The sequence below is a fragment of the Ovis aries genome, chromosome 1 (assembly GCF_016772045.2).
Source record: "Ovis aries strain OAR_USU_Benz2616 breed Rambouillet chromosome 1, ARS-UI_Ramb_v3.0, whole genome shotgun sequence".
Lineage (NCBI taxonomy): Eukaryota > Metazoa > Chordata > Mammalia > Artiodactyla > Bovidae > Ovis > Ovis aries.
Window position 1 is genome coordinate 85,061,660 of NC_056054.1, and position 24,020 is coordinate 85,085,679.

Here is a 24,020-nt window from a genome sequence, read left to right on the forward strand (position 1 = left end):
ACTTACCCCTTTATGAAACACATCATTCACTATGACTGTAAAGTGAAGGAGACCTCAGGAGGTAATTTATTTGTCGGTACTTTGGCTTTCGGTTTCTGTTTGTTCATCTTTTCCTAAGGTATCCATTTATCCTTGTATTTATTAATTAAAAAAAAATTCCAAATGCTTACTTCATGTTTAGAATGGGAGAAATAAATAAGAGGCAATGTCCTTCCCCTATAAAACTTGGAATCTAATAGGGAAAAAGATAATTATACAGTTATAAGACATTTTGAGTTTTATGCTAGAAAAACTGCAACGGCTATTGGAAAAGAGAAGAGGGTATTATCTCATCACGGTTCAGAGCAGGAACCTATGATAGGAAAAAAGTCCCCATTATTATGAGAGCTTGTCAGCAGGACTGAAGTTTATGTAATGTGATGCAGATGAAATGTTTTATATAAGAAATGGGACTTTAAAAAGTGCTCTTATTAAAATTATAAAAATTTATAGAATTTTAAATAACAATTTAAAGTTCATTTCTAAAACATAATTAGCATTATCTTTCAAATATTTATTCCAGTACACTTAATGATATGAAAAAAACTGGAAACAATCTAAATGAATAGCAATAGGGAGTTGGTTAAATTAAATTTAGGGAACATCCATATAATTGAATAGCAAGCTTAAATTTTAAGATAATATTACAGATGACTGCCTAATGGTATTGAATCACGTTCAAATACGTGTTGAAAACACAGCAGGTTGCAAAACAGCAGTGTCACAGTAGACCTCATTTCTGTGACAGAAAAAAAAAAAGAAAAACAGTATAGAGAAGAACGGTAAAAAAGTCAACAAAGACACATACCACAATGTCAATAATATTTATATTTGGATTAGACAAGTTTGAGAACTTATTGCTTATCTAAATTTTCTATAGTTAACACCTGTTTCTTGTATAATTTTTTTTAAAGCTTTCTTGTTGTTAATGAAATCCTTCCATGACACACCAGTTGTCTGAGAAATAAAGACCCAAACTCCTTGTGCTGACCATAACCCAAGCCCAGCCCAGCTCCCTCCTACTCCGCTGAGCCAATCGCCAGCCTCCCGGGCCACCGCTAGTCAATACTGCACCCATAATATGGGTGAGCACCCTCTCAGCACAGGTTTGGCAGGCAGGAGGCACATTTGTACTTAGAAAAAGCTCTCCTGAGATGCCCTGGGAGGACACTTTCCCATGCCAGGACCTGCAAGACCCTGAGGAACAGGGGGCTTGGAGCTCCCTTCATCACTAGGCACTTATGAGAAGTGTACCAAGGCCGTGCCACACTTGTGTTCCCATTGACACACCCAAAATACACACAACTTTGCTCAGACAAGTGGATCAGGCACTGTCACAATGTAGGTCAATGCTAATACTTCTGTGATCACTCTGATCCCTGTGGGTGGCAGCTCCAGGATGCCTTCCTAGCCCTCCCCCCTCCCCTGCCGCTGGCAATTAGATGCTCCCCTCTGTTTCACTGTGAGTCTACAACGTTTTAAATTACTGTTACAGAAATGATTGCATTGAGTGTAAACTTCATATTATTATTTTGCTTTATCACCAGTGGAATATATGTAATAACCAGGTGGCTCAGTGGTAAAGAATCCACGTGCCAATGCAGGAGAGGCAGGGGACACAGGTTTGATTCTGGAGAAGGAAATGGCAACCCACTCCAGTATTCTTGCCTGGTGATTGGTGAATCCCGTGGACAGAGGAGACTGGCGAGCTACAGTCCATGGGGTCACAAGAGTCAGACAAAAGTGAGCATGCAGTGGAATATAAACTTCACAAGATCTGGTACCATGAATTATTAAGTTGTCTGTCCTTAGCATGGGGATTGGTGCTCAACAGTCTCTCAACAGCTATCTGTTGAATAAATGAAAGGCTGTGTAAATGTTCACCATTAGAGAAAAAAATTAAGAATACTTTTAATAAAAGTTTCAAAACGTACTTCTTGACTAATTCTGCTTATACAAACAGCAACATAGGACCATTTAGTATGTACTAGGTGTGCTGCCAAATTCTCTATTTCCACTGAGTCATGACTTTGAGACTCTGAGAACTTAGAACAAAGATCATGAACCTGGAGTTCTAGTCTATATCTAATATACTCTGGGACTCAGCAACACCCTGTTTCTCCAACTGGATCTACCAAGAAAAATAAAACTGGACCCCAGACTGATTGGGAGAAATACTTCTTTCTCCTAAATTACACATAATCGTTTAGATTTTCCAGTCATTATGTGTTTGTAAGCAAAAAATTATATATCTCTGAGAGCAAGTGAAATTATAACACACAATGTGACTAACTGCTTACATGGTGTGTGCTCAAGACGCTTAGTCGTGTCCAACTCTTTGTGACCTCATATACTGTAGCCCCTGACCAGGCTCCTCTGTTCATGGGATTCTCCCAGCAAAAATACTAGAGTGGGGTGCCATTTCCTTCTCCTGGGAATCTTCCTGACCCAGGAATTGAACCCGTATCTCTTACGTCTCTTGCACTGGCAGGAAGATTCTTTACCACTAGCGCCACTTGGGACAGACCTGAAATTTTAAAACCAGAGCACTGTGTTTAAAGTGATTGTGCCATTAAAAAAAAACAAAAAACTGTGTTTTCTTCCCCCCAAATTGAATCCACTTTGTAAAATTAGACTGTCAACGAATTTATATGCCCACAGCATTATCAATACAAATGCATCTGTACCCTTTCTCCAATTAAAATTATATTTAAAAATATGACAGTGTTTTTTTTTTTAAAAAAAAGGTTACAATTCAGGCCGAAATATTAGAGAAGCTCAGAAATCAGGTACAGGAACATACCTTCTCAATTTTCACTCTACTTGGTTTGGATTTTTCCTTAAAGAATTTCTGTAGGGGAAAAAAGCATCTGCCTGATGTAGGGAAGACAAGGTCAGTGGGGCATAAGTTATCTTAGACCTACACAGAGCATCTCCAGAGCCTAGAGGCTGCTGTTCTTCAAATGATCAATGCTATGAATGGAGACCTACTAGTTCTGTCTCCTACTTCATTCAAAGCACTGAGAGTTGAATGGATTTTATTCAAGGCCACTGGTCCTCAAGTTTCTTATATCCCCAATCCAACCAGACTGACAGGCGATGTGCTAGGTTTTAGCAAGAACATTTACTAATCAAATGAAAACTCCACAATCTACTGTGCTTTAGAGAAAAGTGCTAACAGAAGCATATTCTCTGTGAGTCCAGTGGGTAGAAAAGACATATTAGTCATGAAAGTAATGGGCAAGGACATGAAGCTAGGTGTTTCTAACTGTATCCAACCCCTGTTTAAAATTCTGGCAGTTAAAAAGCACTTGGAGAATGAGACGGATGTCAGTCACAAAATAGGAATTCCCCAAGATGGAATGAGATGCCCAATATTTGCAGCAATGTCCTACACATCTGCTTCTATCTGCTGAGGGTGGTTTGTCTTCTCAAAGCTTCTCTGGGTTTTTCAATCACTGTTCTTTATGAACCTAATCATATTTTAAATATGCCTAGGAATTCATGTTTTAATGAGATCTGTGGTAACTGGTGTATAAACCAGGGAATACATTTATAATCAGGATGTGTGTTACTGCAGCTCAGTCAGTTAGGAGTCAGGGGAAGCCTCTGGGGAGCCAGTAATTACCTAACGCAAAGTTCACTCAATGACTTTAAAATATACTTTCCATTTATGCATATTCAAATAGCATTTTAATATATGAACTTTTATATTGTTGACTAGTCTTGTGTGAACTGGAGTTACAAAGAAACTTTTGTAATGAAAAGAAAGGTTGGGAACTGCATTGTCTGAAATCAAATATTTCTGGGAGATAAAATTCCTCACAAAATAAATATATATAATATTCCATTAGAGAGATTTTGAAAATATCTTTGGATTTTTTTTTTGTAACCTCTACAGGTTAAGCTTAAACTTTTCTCTAGGTTTTGAACTTCAGGAACATTTGGAATGAATATAAACATAGTAGGAAAAAAACACAATTGTATAAATTCCTCTTTCACCAAACTTATTAAACTTAGAAGAATGTGAGAGGCAAAATTATATGCAACTTGATTCAAGATAATTGCCAATAAAGTGGTCAGAGTTTCAAAAAAAATGCCAATTTGCAGAATGAACAGTTTACTAGGATTTTATCTCTGCTGAAAAATTGGATTGTCTTGCTTTTCTGTACCAGCAAATTCCCTACTATAATTCCAGCAAATAATGTTACAGTGATATTCTATCATAGCTATTATGGACCCTAAATGAAACTCCTATTGTTTCAATTTGGCTCTGAGTGGTTGATATTAGAAACAAATGATTTCACTTGAAGACTCTTGTAAAACTTATAAAAATATCACTTTATACACAAGCCTATGTTCCATCAATATATTGCTATGGGTTTAGAATCTTTTATTCACTGTTCTTCTGATCTGAAAAAAATATTACAGCTAGTGTAGACTCACTAATATTCAATATAATACTTTTTAATATTTACATACACTAATCTGAAAACTAAGCATTTAATAAAAATAGGACTGCTGGCCTCAATGACAAACCATGTTTTTAATTTCCAAAGTGTACATCAATATTAAAGAAAGAACATATACCACTTTGCTAAAGAGCTTAGAGAATTTGTACACCAGAAATCAGTGTTCCCTTTCATAAAGTTGAGCATATAATTCAGTTCAACATAGTTTTACTGAGCATCAACTATGTTCCAGATACTATGAGTTTAAGTATGAAAAAGATGAAGTTATCTAGTAATAGCTATGAATTAGGGCACTTTACGAAAATTTTAGAAAGTAGACATGTACCCAGATAATTACAAAAACTTTAAAAGTACTATGTCAGGGTCATCATGGGGGAGGAACCCATAGAGCACATCAGCTGTGAGATACTGCTAGAGGAGCTTCTTGGATTGAGTTTAGGTAGATAGCTGAAATAAAGACGAATAAGACTGAACCAGTCAGAGAAGAGGGGTAAGGTTATTTTGGCCAGAAGCAAGAGCAGGAGCCAAGGTACAGAGGCAGGAAAGAATTCTGTACATGTAGAAAATGACCGCATGGATCTCTTGCTACCGCCAAAGAGAAGACGAGAAGGAATGAGGTCAGCAGGAAGCAGGCCTTGGGAGGCTTGCACACTTAGTATCTTGTAGGCTGGTTCTGAGGATGCGCTGAACAGCTGAAGCAGGAGGCCATGCTCTCCTCTAGGTTAATCATTTTTCTGATAGTATGGAGGAGGCAATAAAGGAAGTTAGGATTAAAAGCAAGAGGAGCAGCTAAGAGACTATTACAGTAGTTAATAAACTGATTGCTGCTGCTGCTGCTGCTGCTAAGTCGCTTCAGTCATGTCTGACTCTGTGCAACCCCATAGACAGCAGCCCACCAGGCTCCTCCGTCCCTGGGACTCTCCAGGCAAGAACACTGGAGTGGGTTGCCATGGCCTTCTCCAAATAAACTGATTAATGACTTACAAAATCCCTGTGGGGGTGTGTCTGAGGAAGGCTGCAGGAAAGTTGGGAGGTTGAGAATATTTCACGCCAGGTCACCTAATAAGGGGCAGGGTAGGGAGGAGCATTGTCTAAAGAGAATTTTTAAACAGTAATAAAACTGACTAAAAGTCTGTTTGATTTTTCTTATCACCATGAGCCAGTAATTCTAAGCAAAGTCAGTGATAAAATATCCCCCCCACCTCTGGGGGGCCATTCCCACAGCACCAACCCCCTTGGTGCATCACAGCTAAACACGTCTCTGCAAGGGGTCCTGCACTAAAACTCCCTGGGAGCTGGAAAGATAAAGAGCAGGTACTCGTGGGAAAGAACTATCAGTCTAGCAGGAGAGAGAAGCCACATACCCTGAGAACCATAACCCACAAACAGACTTTCTACAAATTGGTGCTTCTCCAGTCACACCACAGGATCATGGTGGGAGCCAAACCCATCTCCTATCCCCTGCCTGCACCTGGCCATCCCTGCTGAGCGCAGGGCCCATGTCTTTCAGTTCACCTTTGAGACCCCGGTGTCCTGACCTGATCCAGGGGGAGGGTGTGATCCTTGTTTTCTTGCCTTAGTGAGCACTGCAGGGTTGAGAGCAAAGGCTTTCAGAAATCACTGATTCTCCCAGCCCTTTGTAAAACCTGAGTTACTGAAGAGATGATGTCAGGTGTGTTCCAGAGGGGAGGAGAAGAAGGGTCAGCTTTTGAGAACACCAACAGAGGAAAGAGGAAGTTCCCCAGATGGAAATAGGGACGGATGTGTGTGGATTCCAGGGCACCCAGGAAATGCTAACTGCTCTGCGGCTTCTCCAGGGAGAAAGAAAGCTGCATGCACGCCTACAAAGGTTGGCCCTAAGCCTCAGACACCCACTAGATCAGGAATAGACAGTCTTCAAACATCAAGAAGACAAATAAGGGCTTAAGGTTGGAATTAAGCCTATTTAAAAAAATATATATATATATATATATTTTTTAATGGTGTCATCTCTTACATTTTTAAATTTATGGACTAGTTTCCACCAGCTACCTTGACATGTATGTCTTTCTAGAGACACAGAAGAGCACTCAGCATCCTTTAAGACGGTTGACTGTACCCAGCTTCTTATCCTGAAAATGTTGCACTACCTGCCTGGTACTGTCAGCTCTCTTTAAATATTAATCTACAGCCTTTTAAATATTATAATTAACTCTACATATGATACACTTCTGCCATTATCTCCTGGTAACTGAAGAATCTCTTACTTTTAAAAATAATACATAGTACTTACCATGTGTTAGGCCCTAAGAGGTTAATACATATTAACTCATTTATGTCTCAGGATAATCCAAAGAAGTGAGTCGTCTTATGATTCTCGTTTTAAAGAAGAGGAAGTGAAGGCACAGAAGGGTTAAGTGACTTGAGCAAGGTCACAGAGCTGATAGTGGATTCTGCATCAAAACCCTGGTAGACAAGCTCTGTAATCTGTGAACCATTAATTTCCCCCAAAACATTATAAACCAGACACGTGGGAGCAGGCAGCATGTACTGCTGCCTCTGCTCTCATGGGACTGGATTCTTAAAAGCAGAACAAACAAGATCACAGCATCGCCACCGGCCTCAGGAGTCTGAAGCCTGGGCCCTGCCTCTACAGGTCTCAGCTCGCTTTCCCCACCTGCCCAGATCCGCATCCTGAAGACAGTGGTGATGATTTATCCACTGCACACGAAGAACCTGACACTGGGCTAATGCTCTACGCATCCCTCCTCACAGTTAATCCACATACAGTAATTCAGGAAGGTGGATACCAGGACTACCCCTGCTTGACAGAAGACAGAATGAGGCAAAGGAGGTTGAGCAGCGTCCCAAAGATGCACCACTAAGTGGCTTAGCTAAGCCCTGAGCCCAGGGTGATGCCAACAACAAAGCCTAATTTCTTAACCACTTATACTGTCTGGCCTCCCACACACTGCACTTAAGAGCATGTCTGTGATGGAGCAACCACGTGGGAAATATCATCCAACAAGGTCTCCGTATTTGCCTGGGAAATGAGATGCAATATCTGCACTAAATAGTGTAAACAGACTTATTATAAGTAATATTACCATAATTGAAGAGTGAGACCCTTGACTGATGATTGTGTAGGATTAAACACACACAGAGACATGACGAACAACAAAGCACAAGATGGAAAAGCACAATCAACTTCTATAAATTATTTAAAATACCCAAATCCTATTTTCTACACAAAAACGAATGACGATATTAAGGGAAAAGGCAGTACGTATAGAGAATAAACAGAAGCAGCATTTATTATATTTGTTTGGGGTCATTTCCTGACATTTTGCTATGATTTTATTATCTAATCCTATTAAAATCAAAGCAAAGACACACTAATGAAAGCTCTAGAATGCTGTAGGGAGTGAGCTCTCTTCCCTGCCTGGAAATGTAGTGACCTTAGGCTGGCAGAGACCTGAGGGGCCATCCATGTGCCTCCCTGCCTTGCTCATCCTCACCGAGCTGGTGGTCCTCTTTCATCTAGGACCCAAACTTTATCCATGCAACAGCAAAACTCCCCTAATCCAGAAGCCCTCATATCAAGGTCATACTCCTGCTTCCTCTTGAAATTAGCTAGTCAGAGTGCATATCCTTCATTCTGACCACCATTCTGCTCTCAGCCCACTTCCTTCCCCTGAGAACTGGGTATGATCCATGGCTGAGGCCATCCTGGCTACAACATAAGTCTCCTTGAAAGAAAAGTGTACTGAATGTCCCCCACACCACCCCCTGCTTCCCACAACAACAATCCTAATATTTAAAAATATTTAACAGCTTTACTGGTTATGAAAACCAGTAACATATATATAACATTTTCATAACACATAACACTTTTATCAAACAGTGATTGAAAGCTCAGCTTTAATCTTTATTTTTAATTTGTATAAACTTGAAACCATGCCATAAACTCTCACGGCAGCTTCCTCATCTGTAAAATGGGCATAAAATCTACCTTACAGGTTTTGTTGTAAGACAAAATATATAAAAATTCTAGCACATGAATAAATATCACTAACATTCACCCCATGGTGAAAGTATGTATCATATATGTTAAGAATTAAAGTTATGGTATACAATGACATGTGTCAGCAAATTTTCCCTCTTTGTGTTAAGAGCAGGAAAAATTGGAAGCAAGGTCCTGGAATCTACATTTGTGCAGATTGGACAAGAGGAAAGTAACTGTTCTAGAAAAAATTTACTCTCAAAGGAAGGTAGGTGGTTCTGTAGGAATTTCTAAGGTTTAATATTAACTTTTATATTTTTAAGTAAAGCCTACAATTGGGCATGCTACACAGGAAACAGAATTTTCGGCTTTTAGCTGGCAGTGCCTTATTCTGGAAGCATCCTGTAACAGTTAGTTCCCAAGTTCCTTATTGCAAAATGTTTATTTGAATTCTCTTCAACTCTTTTGTAACAAGGGTGTGGCATTCAGGATTTCTGCAGGAGTCAGTGCTGACTATGCAGAGAAAATCTCCCAGGGAGAAAAGTCAAGAGCTGATAAGAAGGTCAAGAAGAACACAGGGCAAAAAAGAAGAGTGAAGCTGGTGCTCTTTAAAACTGAAGACAGAAAAATCCTTGCCTATAACTTAATTCTACTTCACTTTACAAAAACCCCCTGCTATTCTATTCTGTTCAACCCTTTCCAAACTACTTTAATTTCAAAAATGAACTAAGCTTTGCTACGTGTCCATATGATTACTTCTTGATCCTTGACTGTTTTATGGGGACAAAAAGAGCTATCTGCTCTTTTAAATTTACATAATATTATCACAAATTAAATAACAGCCTAATTAAAATAGCTCTGCTATTGCTGCTAGACACTACCCTTGTCTCTCTCCTGGGGCTTTCCAAATTCTCACGGCTGCATCTTCAACCATAACTTTAGAATGCTTTGTCTTTCAGCTTTTAACAATGCTTCTAATAGCAGAGGCCATAGAAATAAACAAGAAAGGGCAAGTCTTCTGACAGGGACAAGTAAGGAAACAACTTGTTTTCTGAAGTATCTGAAAACTTCACCATCCATCCACTTCTATCCCCTGACACTTGGTAGCCAAGGGGCTGTAAACGAAAGTAGGCAGGAGCCACTTTTTCTTCCATGTAAGCCCTTTTTTTTTTTTTTTCTATTTATGACTGTTTGAATTAGTGTGTTTCTCTTCTCACATCTGGTTTGTATTATTCCTTTATTTTTTTAAAAAAAGATTGTCATCATTTTCATCTACTAGCTAAGTATATTGTATTCAATTTTTCTTATTTATAAATAATTTTTAAAATTAAGAGACTAGAAAAAATAAAGATGTAAAGACATACTAACAAAGAAAGAACAGTACATTTCCAGTAAATGGTGATTTTAAATTGCATAGAGGATGAAATAGCTACGTGAAGAAGTGAAGTGAAGTCGCTGAATCATGTCCGACTCTTTGTGACTCCAAAGACTGTAGCCTACCAGGCTCCTTGGTCCATGGGATTTTCCAGGCAAGAGTACTGGAGTGGGTTACCATTTCTTTCTCCAGGGGATCTTCCCGACCCAGGGATCGAACTCAGATCTCTTGCATCGTAGGCAAATGCTTTACCATCTGAGCTACCAGGGAAGCCTGAAATAACTACATGGCTGACCCCCAAATTCCATCAAAACTGCTAATCAGCTATACGATCCTAACACTAATAGACTGAAATATATGGCCAGATAATGAATATTTCATTACCTGGCACTTATTTTTTGTTTTATTAAACAAGTTTGCATGCTATGATTAGGTTCAATTTTCTATCTTGATTAAGGCATTATCTCCTTTGTGGCAATTGATAATCCTGTGATATATATAAGGCAACTATTTCTACCCCCATTTTACAGATGAAAAAAACTGAGGTTATTCTCTTGCCCAGCAAAGATTTCCACCAAAGCCTGGATTGAAATCTTTTCAAACTTCAAGGCCATACTTCTTCCTACCAGTAACAGTAAGAATTGGTGTCACTGTGGTTATTGGCCAGTTACCCTGTGCCAGGCACTGTGACTGAAGTGCTTTGCATGTTATGACCAGATAGGCAGGAAGTAATAGAGCCAGGAATCTGTCTGCAGATGTCTCTGATTCAGAACCCTAGACTCAATCAATATACTTCACTGCTATATACTATGCACAGGCATTCTCAAAGCACATTAAATTTACATAACATTATCACAAATTAACAGCCAAATTAAAACCTTTTAAAAATGAAGATTAAAAAATAGAAAAATAGAGGCATTTTTTTGCCTTTCAGAAATGGTATTGAAAAAATTGGCAAGACACATGAAGTATGTTTGTTCTTGTGCTTCAATGATGATTAATGAACTCCGTTTTGGAGAGGCAAGATCTGTACTTGGCATTAATATTATAAACTTTTTTCATCCCAGTAGTTTCTCTTTAGGTGGGAAAACTGGTTACATAAGGCAGTGATTAATGAGATGCCACAAATGTTGACTTAGTCCCAGACAGGAATTTTTTTCTCTCAAATCTAAACGCTTTACCAAAATTAATTTTAAGCCACACTACAAATATGAGTAAAGTGTGGATTCAAGTTGAAAATACATCATATGCTCAACCTGAGTCCATATGCTTTTTTCCAATTTCTTCCTGTTTTGCTAGGAAGAAAAAAAAAATCTTTGAACAGTCTTAGATTCCAAGAAGGTGTTGCCATTTTGTTTTTTTTCAAAACCATTGGCCAGATTCTGTTCTTGAATACTGTTTGAATTTAAATGGGAGATTCATAACTTCAAAATATGAGATCCCTAAAGCATGGCAATATAGTTTTTAACTGGTGAGTTTCTTCTGGGAATTAACAGTTATAATATTAGCAATATGATAGTAGATGAATTGGGGAAACACATGAATGCTTTCATTATTCATCTATTTAGTCATTACTTTGTGCTCTAAATCAAGTGAAAGAAGAATTCTTAGTCCCAAGAAGTAAAGTTCTGCCTGAATAAAGGCATCACATGATTTCCATGGGCCATTTGAACTAGTAAGAAGTTACGAGCAAAACTTCTGGTATCTGGACATCCACAGGCAAGTTTCCTGAACAGATCATTAGAAGTAACATGCCAGGTAGGAAACTGAAGTCATTATTCTACTTGCTTACAGTTGGGCCCCCCAAGACAGGCTATTTATTAAACACCTAATTTTTCATGGCAACATACAAAACTTCCTAAATTCTCTAACACAAAGAATTTCTACATTGTTTTGGAAATGAGGATATATCTATGACATTTTTCAAATTAAGCTGCAGTGAATTTTTCTTACTTTGATGATAAATTATTAAAACTAAAGATCTTTTAAAATAATAGGTTTATTAGGCTTAGCCCCAGAAGCCACTGTGTAAATTATGATGAGAAAAACTGTAAAATTAAGGAGGATATATTTACAAGGAGAAAAGAGATCAATGGAAGGTGGGAGAAACTCTGAAATCAATAGCCATGAAATATTTTTTCCTTCTACCTCTAAAGAAAGTTTAGGAGAGGCGATCCTAGTCTGTAATCCAATGAAAAAGCCTATATTATCTCAATATTAAATACCTGTATTTCTTCAAAATATTCCCTTGTTACATATACAGAGTATATACTGTGACAAACTTTGTACAATATAACAGGATCTGAGCAAAATATAAGTATAAAAGTAAACAATGCAATATGGTTGTTTGACAACATATAAAAAAGGTAAATTTAAATTTTGTAAAATATTGTACTATAAATCCTTAAAAATTTTTGATGTAAGTCTTGAAACTCCACATAGAATTTTCATTTATTACTTAAATAAATATAAGTCAAATAATGTTACATAAATTAAACAATAAGATGAAGTAAATATTTAACTTCATCTGGATTGGAATGGGTGAATTTAAACCAGATGACCATTATATCTACTATTGCAGGCAAGGATCCCTTAGAAGAAATGGAGTCGCCATCATGGTCAACAAAAGAGTCCAAAATGCAGTACTTGGATGCGATCTCAAAAACAACAGAATGCTCTCTGTTCGTTTCCAAGGCAAACCATTCAATATCACGGTAATCCAAGTCTATGCCCCAAACAGTAATGCTGAAGAAGCTGAACGGTTCTATGAAGACCTACAAGACCTTTTAGAACAAACACCCAAAAAAGATGTCCTTTTCATTATAGGGGACTGGAATGCAAAAGTAGGAAGTCAAGAAACACCTGGAGTAACAGGCAAATTTGGCCTTGGAATATGGAATGAAGCAGGGCAAAGGCTAATAGCATTTTGCCAAGAGAACACACTGGTTATAGCAAACACCCTCTTCCAGCAACACAAGAGAAGACTCTACACATGGACATCACCAGATGGTCAACACCAAAATCGGACTGAATATATTCTTTGCAGCCAAAGATGGAGAAGCTCTATACAGTCAACAAAAACAAGACCAGGAGCTGACTGTGGCTCAGATCATGAGCTCCTTATTGCCAAATTCAGACTTAAATTGAAGAAAGTAGGGAAAACCACTAGACCATTCAGGTATGACCTAAATCAAATCCCTTATGATTATACAGTGGAAGTGAGAAATAGATTTAAGGGACTAGATCTGATAGATAGAGTGCCTGATGAACTATGGACAAAGATTTGTGACACTGTACAGGAGACAGGGATCAAGACCATCCCCATGGAAATGAAATGCAAAAAAGCAAAATGGCTGTCTGGGAAGGCCTTACAAATAGCTGTGAAAAGAAGAGAAGCTAAAAGCAAAGGAGAAAAGGAAAGATATACGCATCTGAATGCGGAGTTCCAAAGAATAGCAAGAAGAGATAAGAGAGGCTTCCTCAGTGATGAATGCAAAGAAATAGAGGAAAACAACAGAATGGGAAAGACTAGAGATCTCTTCAAGAAAATTAGAGATACCAAGGGAATATTTCATGCAAAGATGGGCTCGACAAAGGACAGAAATGGTATGGACCTAACAGAAGCAGAAGATATTAAGAAGAGGTGGCAAGAATACACAGAGGAGAGATGGTATGGGGAGGGAGATGGGAGGCAGGTTCAGGATTGGGAACACGTGTACACCCGTGGCGGATTCATGTTGATGTATGGTAAAACCAATACAGTATTGTAAAGTAAAATAAAGTAAAATTTTAAAAAAATACACAGAAGAACTGTACAAAAATGATCTTCAAGACCCAGATAATCATGATGGTGTGATCACTCACCTAGAGCAAGACATCCTGGAATGTGAAGTCAAGTGGGCCTTAGGAAGCATCACTACGAACAAAGCTAGTGGAGGTGATAGAATTCCAGTTAAGCTCTTTCAAATCCTGAGATGATGCTGTGAAAGTGCTGCACTCAATATGCCAGCAAATTTGGAAAACTCAGCAGTGGCCACAGGACTGGAAAAGGTCAGTTTTCATTCCAATCCCAAAGAAAGGCAATGCCAAAGAATGCTCAAACTACTGCACAATTGCACTCATCTCACACGTTAGTAAAGTAATGCTCAAAATTCTCCAAGCCAGGCTTCAGCAATATATGAACCATGAACTTCCAGACGTTCAAGCTGGTTTTAGAAAAGGCAGAGGAAGCAGAGATCAAATTGCCAACATCCGCTGGATCATGGAAAAAGGAAGAGAGTTCCAGAAAAACATCAATTTCTGCTTTATTGAATATGCCAAAGCCTTTGATTGTGTGATCACAATAAACTGTGGAAAATTCTGAAAGAGATGGGAATACCAGACCACCTGACCTGGCTCTTGAGAAATATGAAGGTCAGGAAGCAACAGTTAGACCTGGACATGGAACAATAGACTGGTTCCAAATAGGAAAAGGAGTATGTCAAGGCTGTATATTGTCACCCTGCTTATTTAACTTATATGCAGAGTACATCCTGAGAAATGCTGGACTGGAAGAAGTACAAGCTGGAATCAAGATTGCTGGGAGAAATATCAGTAACCTCAGATATGCAGATGACACCACCCTTATGGCAGAAAGTGAAGAGGAACTAAAAAGCCTCTTGATGAAAGTGAAAGTAGAGAGTGAAAAAGTTGGCTTAAAGCTCAACATTCAGAAAACGAAGATTATCGCATCCGGTCCCATCACTTTATGTGAAATAGATGGGGAAACAGTTGAAACAGTGGCAGACTGTATTTTCTTGGGCTCCAAAATCACTGCAGATGGTGACTGCAGCCATGAAATTAAAAGATGCTGACTCCTTGGAAGAAAAGTTATGACCAACCTAGATAGCATATTGAAAAGCAGAGACATTACTTTGCCAACAAAGGTCCGTCTAGTCAAGGCTATGGTTTTTCCTGTGGTCATGTATGGATGTGAGAGTTGGACTGTGAAGAAGGCTGAGCACCGAAGAATTGATGCTTTTGAACTGTGGTGTTGGAGAAGACTCTTGAGAGTCCCGTGGACTACAAGGAGATCCAGTCAGTCCATTCTGAGGGAGATCAGCCCTGGGATTTCTTTGGAGGGAATGATGCTGAAGCTGAAACTCCAGTACTTTGGCCACCTCATGGAAGAGGTGACTCATTGGAAAAGACTCTGATGCTGGGAGGGATTGGAGGCAGGAGGAGAAGGGGACGACAGAGGATGAGATGGCTGGATGGCATCACCAACTCGATGGACATGAGTTTGAGTGAATTCCGGGAGTTGTTGATAGACAGGGAGGCCTAGCGTGCTGTGATTCATGGGGTCGCAAAGAGTGGGACACGACTGAGTGACTGAACTGAACTGAAATATTTAACAAAATTCAGAATGGGAGAGTTTTCTAAGCAAAAAAGCAACAGCAACAAAAAACCCCATAAATAAAATAACTATGACCACATGAAAATTTAAAACTTTATAGAAAGAAATAATAAGTCAGAAAAAATTGGATAAATATGACCTTTGCTAGAGCAACCCTTTTGTCTCCATTCATGTTCTCTCGCCCCTCCTCCCTTCCCCTCAGCTACTCATATCCTGGGTTTCAGTTTAGACACCACTTCCTGATGTTCAAGTATCTAAGGTTGTGTCCCTTTAAGCATAGGCCCTGATCTCAAATCATACCCTATTATCTTTGCTCCATGACACGGTGTTTTGTGTGTGGGAAAATACATCCTGTTCATCCTTGTAAACTTTACACAAAGCCTGTATACTTGTCAAATGGTTGAACAAACAAATGAATAAATAAATATGCTCATGAAACAAAGTCAAGTGATAAAAGCAGGACACTAAGTTGAAAATACAGACATTTTATAAACATATGGCTACACACAAAGAAAATCAGTATTAGAAAAAGTATATAACGAAACAATAGTGTGAAGGGTCATTACCAGAGTGAGGGGATTACAGGCAATTTGTCCAGGAAACTCCTCTATGCCTCCTTATGTTATCTGAATTTTTAAAAAATAAAGTTTTCAAAGTGTAAAACGCTTTCAACTGAAGAATAGTTCCTTTACATTAACATATTCATTTCAGTTGTATATGACTATGATCGAGTATTTTTACAGGTTACCCTTCATTAAAATTGCTATTAAATAATGGCTATAACTCCCTATGCTACATAGTATATCCTTGTTGCTTACCTGTTTTATATAGAGTAGTTTGTATTTCTAAACCCCATACCCCTAATTTGTCCATCTCCCCTTCCTTGTCACCTTTGGTAACCACTATATCTGTGAGTCTACTCTGGTTTTTGTATACACCCATTTATATTTTAGATTCCACAGATCAATGATATCATGCAGTATTTGCCCTTGCCTGACTTATTTCACTAAGCATAATATTATCTAGGTCCATCCACATTTGTGCAAGTGGCAGAATTTCATTCTTTTTTATGGTCAAATAATATTCATTTGTATGCTGCAGGCTGATTCTTGACCATCTGAGCCACCAGGGAAACCCATATTAATATCACTGCTTCCTTTTCCATTCATCAGTTGATAGCATTTGAGTTGATTTGATAGTCTGGCTGTTGTAAACAGTGCTTCTGTGAACATTGGGGTGAATGTACCTTTTCAAATTAGTGTTTTTGTTTTCCAGATATATGCCAAGGACTGGGACTGCTGGGTCATATGGTAGTTCTATTTTTAGTTTTTAAGGCACCTCCATACTGTTCGCCATAGTGGTTGCAGCAACTTACATTCCCAACAGTGTATAAGGGTTAGAACTCTGATTTACCTAAGTTTGAGTGTCATCAAACAAACAAAAAAAGCATGTGCTACCTCACCTTTAAATTTAAAAATCAAATCAATATAAAAAGTATGAAATATCATGACATGAAAAATATAATTTGTCACTACTACAGTTATACAAAAGACAACATTCCAAAATAATGTGAATGCAGTTTTTCAGAATTGCATGCTATTAAAAAATTCACACATCAAGTTAAACAGTTAACTCCTTAAAATGGCTGTTAAAAAAATCAATTGCATTCAAGTTTAATACTTAGACTGCCAGAAATCATTCTTTCCATTTCAAGACTGTTAAGCAGAGTGAATTCTGCTTGGTGTCATCCACCCAGCATGTTTCAGTGCCAGTGTCTACAGTTGTTTGTTTCAGAATCTCTAATTATCTGCCTTATCTTCTGCTAGGGATTCTTCTGGTGCTAAGTTTTAATCGTCCAAATTAATTGAAATACTGTAGCAATTTCAGCTTAACATTTTCAAAATTAACAATGCAGAAAGTAAAATCAGCCATAAATCTGCTTTGTAACAGCAGCCACTAATGAACTCTGCAAAACAGACCAGATCACATTGCTAATTTGCACTGAACTACATGGCTAAACTTCAGGAAATAGGCTTTTCTCTGTCCAAAGGTTGGCATAAACAGGGTACCCAGAAGATCTCTAAAAGAATGAGGTATCTGGATCCAAACTGCAATTACGTCATGGTACCAGCCAGGTGCTGTGTGACCTTGGGTAAATTACTTAACCTCTCAGAGCTTTGGTTCCCTCCACCTTTAACAGTCTCTCCTTCCTAGAATTAGCAACAAACAGACTCCAAGATGAATCCCAACAATTCCTGCCTCTTTGTATTCACATGCTTGTTTAATACCCTCCCCTGAAACTAGGCAAGACCTGAGACTTGCCTCTGGCTGACAGAAAGGTGATGGGATGTTATTTCCATGATCATGTCATAGAAGACTTAATTCTCCATCCTTCTCGGAGACTCCATCACCTTACTGGCTTACACACTTTGAGGAAACAAGAGCCATCCTGGGGAGGCCTGTGGGCTGAGAACTGAGGACAGTCTCTGGCCAACAGCAAGCTGGGGGCCGAAGATGTCAGTTCCAGAGCCCATAAGGACCTGAATGTTGCCAACAAGTACATAAGGAAGCTGGGGCCGACTTGAGCCTTCAGATTAGATATTGCCCTAGCTAACATCCTGAGTGAGGTCTTAGGAGAAACTCTGAAGTAGAGGACCCAGTAAAACCATGCCCAGACCTCTGACCCACAGAAAGCATGGAATTAAATAAACATGTGCTATTTGTATGGTAATTTGTTACACAGCAATAGAAAATCAAAACTATTGATTACGGAAGCCCAATATAAAGATGGAGTGTTTAAGTATTAGTAACAACTACCACCACCACTATCACATACAGAGCGCTTACTATGTGCTAACTCTTACTGATAAATGCCTTACCTATTATCTCATTTAATCTTTACAATGACAGGAGAAGGAGTTGTTACTATTACCCCACATTTTAGAGATGATGAAACAGGTTTATGGGTTCAAGATTATACAACTAGTAAGTGGAGGGGCAGGACACAAACCCACATCTATGCCTCTGTAGAGTGCTCAGACTAAACGGTGGCACAGGGCTACCTCTGAAGATTAGAGATGCTCACGCAAGTGAAAGTACCCAATACAGTCAGCCTCCCCATCTGTGGATGCGGAACCCACAGACAGGGAGGGCTGACTGTGCTACGCCATTTTCTATAAGGGATTTGAGCATGCACAGATTTTAGTTATCTGTGGAGGATCCCAGAACCAATCTCTTGTGGATACCAAGGGACATGACTGTACAGACAAAACCAGAAGAGAGTCTTCCTTCTCCTTCCTTCCCCATAACTCTTTATTCCCAGAGAGCCAGGTTATGGCCTCAACTTAATGACTCAAGGACTGCATTCTCTGGCTCTCTAGCACTCTCACCTGACCCTCCAGGGTGAAGAGGACCTTTCATCTCACCTGCCTCCACAAAACGTGCTGTGTAAGATCCTGTTTCCTTAGTTCTCTATAATTTGATGGGCCGATCTACATTAACATGTACACAGGTAATAGTGGAACAAAGGATTATCTCCTTATGGAAACTGAGTATCTCTATCTAAAGGGGAATATCACCTCCATATTTTAGATGTAAAGTCAGGGTTATAAGAAGATACTGTGATGCAAGAACACTTTTGTTATCCTTGCAAACTAAAGCTACGAGTAGTAGTAGTTAAGTCACTCAGTAGTGTCTGACTCTTTAAGACCCCCATGGACTGTAACCCACCAGGCTCCTCTGTCCATGGGATTCTCCAGGCAAGAATACCAGAGCAGGTTGTCATTCCCTTTTCCAGGGGATCTTCCTGACCCAGGAATCGAACCCAGGTCTCCTCCATTGCAGAAAGATTCTTTACTGTCTGAGCCACAGGGAAGCCCAATATGAAGATGGAGGTACTGGGGATTGAACCCAGGGCCTCATGCATGCTAAGAATGAGCTCTACCACTGAGCTATTCCCCTAGGAATGAGGCTTTTTCAAGAATCTCCAGTTTGCATTTTAGGTACATTCCTCAGGGTTTATTTTGTCTGATATTATTGATAAAAATCAGTCAAATAGAAGAGGCTACAAATGGAAAAAGGTCAAGGCAGGATAGGTGGGAAACCCAGCCACAATATGCCCAATGAAATTCACAATAACAGACACAGTAACAGACCTACATTATAATCAGCTCAAACAAAGGTTCTCACCTTTCCTTTCCCCATTCTTTTGTAAGCATAGCTGTTCTTTCTCACTGAAAACAAATTCAAGTGAACAGACTGAGTCAGCCTCTCTCCCCAGGCTGGAGGTGCACACAGACGCCTGGCAGCTCATCACAGGCATCCTGGCTGCTGCCTTGGCCTCAGAGATGAGCAGAGATCTGGGCCAAGCCAGTTAAAGACACCTTGGGAATTTTGTTAGATTTATTGGGGGAAAGGTATTCCATTTTTTATGGGATTACTAGCTGTGGGGAATGAAGAGCTGCTAGTGGCCAACTTTGCTTCCAAATGAGACAAACCTGCCTGAGGTGCCCAACAACAGAAAATCAAAAGAGAAAAAAGGAAAACAGACACAAGGAGAAATGAAACTTGATGATATCATTTGAGCCCCTGGATCTAACTCTACCTGAAGCCAAACACACTCACCTTTAGTTACTGAAGTCAGTAAATCCTCTAGTCTCTTTTGTCCCTTAAACTATAGCTCCTTCTCTTATGAAGGGCTCACATCCTGATAAACCCATCGTAAGCTGAAAACATCGTAAGCTGAAAACATCGTAAGCTGAAAAAGCACTTAATGCACCTAAGCTACTGAACATCATAGGTTAGTCTAGCCTACCTTAAATGTGCTCAGAATGTTTACATTAGCCTATAGTTTGGCAAAATCATCTAACACAACACCTATTTCACAATAACGTGTTGAACATCTCATGCAATTCATCGAATACTAGACTAAAAGTCAAACAGAATAGTGTAAGTGTCTCAGTTGTTCACTCTGTGATCATGTGGCTGACTGAGAGTTGAGCTCACTGCCTCTGCCCAACATACTGAGAGTACCATGGCACACAGCACTAGCTGGGTAAAGAACAGAATTCAACATTGGAAGTACAGTTTCTATTGAATGCATGACAGTTTCACATCACTGTTGTAAAGTCAAAAAATTGTAAGTAGAACCATCTTATTATGTCTATGGTCTACAATGAGTTTATTCCTCTTGACAAATGAGCACACTGGGTGATACAGCACTGAGGTCAGCATTTGAGAATATCAAACCCAGTTAGAGACTGATAGCTTTATTTAAATATCTGTCAGTTCAGTTCAGTCGCTCAGTCGTGTCCGACTCTTTGCAACCCCATGAATCGCAGCACGCCAGGCCTCCCTGTCCATCACCAACTCCCAGAGTTCACTCAGACTCACGTCCATTGATTCAGTGATGCCATCCAGCCATCTCATCCTCTGTCATCCCCTTCTCCTTCTGCCCCCAATCCCTTCCAGTATCAAGGTCTTTTCCAATGAGTCAACTCTTCACATGAGGTGGCCAAAGTACTGGAGTTTCAGCTTTAGCATCATTCCTTCCAAAGAAATCCCAGGGCTGATCTCCCTCAGAATGGACTGACTGGATCTCCTTGTAGTCCAAGGGACTCTCAAGAGTCTTATCCAACACCACAGTTCAAAAGCATCAATTCTTCAGCATTCAGCTTTCTTCACGGTCCAACTCTCACATCCATACACAACCACTGGAAAAACCATAGCCTTGACTAGACGGACCTTTGTTGGCAAAGTAATGTCTCTGCTTTTCAATATGCTATCTAGGTTGGTCATAACTTTTCTTCCAAGGAGTAAGTGTCTTTTAATTTCATGGCTGCAATCACTATCTGCAGTGATTTTGGAGCCCCCCAAAATAAAGTCTGACACTGTTTCCACTGTTTCCCTATCTATTTTCCATGAAGTGATGGGACCAGATGCCATGATCTTCGTTTTCTGAATGTTGAGCTTTAAGCCAACTTTTTCACTCTTTCACTTTCATCAAGAGGCTTTTTAGTTCCACTTCACTTTCTGCCATGAGGGTGGTGTCATCTGCATATCTGAGGTTATTGATATTTCTCCCGGCAATCTTGATTCCAGCTTGTGTTTCTTCCAGCCCAGCGTTTCTCATGATGTGCTCTGCATATAAGTTAAATAAGCAGGGTGACAATATACAGCCTTGACGCACTCCTTTTCCTATTTGGAAGCAGTCTGTTGTTCCATGTCCAGTTCTAACTGTTGCTTCCTGACCTGCATACAGGTTTCTCAAGAGCAGTTCTATATAAATGCACTTTGATTGATGTACGTGTCAATTATCTTGTCTCCTTGGTTTGTGCCCTTCTTTATTCTATAATGTGTCTCCCCTATCTTGCCATTCTGGTCAATGAAATCATTCATAACCAGCTATATCCACTTTGGTGGGTTCTCATACACCACATAATATTACTATTATACGACAGGTATATGTTTGCATGGCCTATCTCTTCAACAAAATTCCAAGGTCCTCAAAGACAGGAAAACTTCCATATATTTCTAATATTGCTGCAGAAAAAAAATGAATCTCAAAAGAAAAGGTATTTGTAAAAAAATTTTTTTTGAACCTAACATAAGCTTTTCTTTTCATTCAAATTAAAAAATTTAAAAATTGACTTGATTGGAATACACAAAAAGGTAAATAACTGCCAATATGAGTCATTTTGACAGAAATTCCACAAATTGCATTCCAGTGTTCTAATTAATGTGATAACCTTTCTCACTATTTGTGGTTAGAAGGACTATAAGATTATAAACAATTATGATACTAAGGATTCCTTTATCAATATCCTCTTTCATGGCATCAGGCAGGTATTACTTGTATCAAATATTACTGTTTGAAGCCAATACTTTTGACTCAACTGCTTCCTTTCATTTACCTTACTTCAGACTGAAGTTCTGGAACAAGATTTCCTGGTTCTCAGAAGTTGTTTGTTCATAAGAAATTTGTGACATTTCTTTGCCTACTTAGCATTACATGGCATGTTCTTTTGCTTCTGAAACGGGATAGTATTTGACTATGAGGGCCACAGGTTCACTAAAAAAGTTCAGGCCATACCTGATCTTCTAAGTAAAGAATGATTTCTCAGTGCTAAATGTTAAAAAGCAGATCATCAGGTTCAATACTTCCTTTTCAGAATGTTTTTCTAAATATGTAATAGATACACACTTTATTTTCTAGGACATAACTACTATCACAGGGCTTTCCTGGTGGTTCAGACAGTGAAGCGTCTGCCTGCAATGCAGGAGACCTGGTTTGTTCCCTGGGTCGGGACGATTCCCTGGAGAAGGAAATGGCAACCCACTCCAGTACTCTTGCCTGGAAAATTCCACAAATGGAAGAACCTGGTAGGCTACAGTCCATGGGACTGCAAAGAGTCACACACGACTGAGCAACTTCACTTCAACTATTGTCATGATAGAAATTATGAGTTAGAACTGCATAAATGATCCAGAAGTAGGTTCTATATATTACACTCCAAATGTTTTGTAATTTCAATAATCACATAACTAATGCTGTATTACCCACCTAAAGCGCCCTGTAAAAAATATTCAGACATTCACTTTGCCCTTTTTTTCCTTCGCTGGAGGTACCTGAGCCATAGAAATGACTGGGCTTTTGCTTTGCCCAAAGGTGTGGGCAAACCTGCCAGATAATAGCAATCATGACCCTTTGTGAGTCTGGAATGAGCTTTCAAAGGGAAAAATAAGTCCTTCCCAAACCAAAAAAAGATGTGAAGAAGGAACTGTAATATACGTTTTAGAAAAATATCATCATGGTAAAGGGAATTAGAAAGGCAGTCCCGAAAATAACTACAAGGGGATCAAATGCCTTCTACAAAACTAGTCTTATTGTCTGTGGTTTAACAGAAGCATGAGGAAATCAGCTATTTAAAAAACCAGAGCAGGCTCCCCAGCACCCATGCACAATTTGGATTTCTCATTTCTCTGCAGTGAATCTTAATCACTGGGTTCTATTGTCCCAGTTTTTTTCCCCAAGTTCATTCTTTCAATGTGAAATATATTTTTACACATTTACAATTATGCTCCCAATATTTAGATGAGGATTTATGTTTGATGGGAAATTCTTTTTGGAGGTGACAGAAAAGACAGAAGTGGGTATGACTGACTATTATGGAAATATAGTAATCTACAGACATTTTATTACTTATTTACTATAGACAAATGCTTCCCTGGTGGCTCAGTTGGTAAAGTTGCCTGCAAAGCAGGAGACCTGGGTTTGAGCCTTGGGTTGGGAGGATCCCCTGGAGGAGGGCATGGCAATGCACTCCAGTATTCTTGCCCGGAGAATTCCCATGGACAGAAGAGCCTGGCCAGCTGCAGTCCATGGGACTGGAAAGAGTTGGGCATGACTGAGCAACTAAGCACACATACACAAAATTTCACTTAAAACCTTTAACGGTATACATTTGTCTCCTTCCAAAAAAAAAGAAAAATGCATTTTTAGATCAATACTTCAAAAAAAATCCTGGGCTGCTATTTTTCTCATCAGTGTTTTCTATTTGGTAATTGAGAAGATAAAATTTCTCTACTGAGAAACTGGCATCATGTTTAAAAGCAAACCTAAAGGGAATCAACAATTTTGTTTAGATTTGAAATGAGTTTACCAATACTTTGAAATGAAAACATTAACAGAAAATGTATTAAATTGTAATTTCAATGTTAAAAAACAGCATGAAAAATATTTTATATAAATGAAAACAT

General features: G+C 39.0%; 1 protein-coding gene and 1 non-coding gene across 14 annotated transcripts in view; both read right to left on the reverse strand.

The window, feature by feature from the left end:
* The window catches only part of VAV3 (vav guanine nucleotide exchange factor 3), a 450,959-nt gene that overhangs the window by 135,750 nt on the left and 291,189 nt on the right, over window positions 1–24,020 (reverse strand). The window lies entirely within an intron of this gene.
* On the reverse strand, window positions 19,152–19,223 carry TRNAA-AGC (transfer RNA alanine (anticodon AGC)). Its single transcript has one exon. It is a non-coding gene; the product is annotated as a tRNA-Ala (tRNA).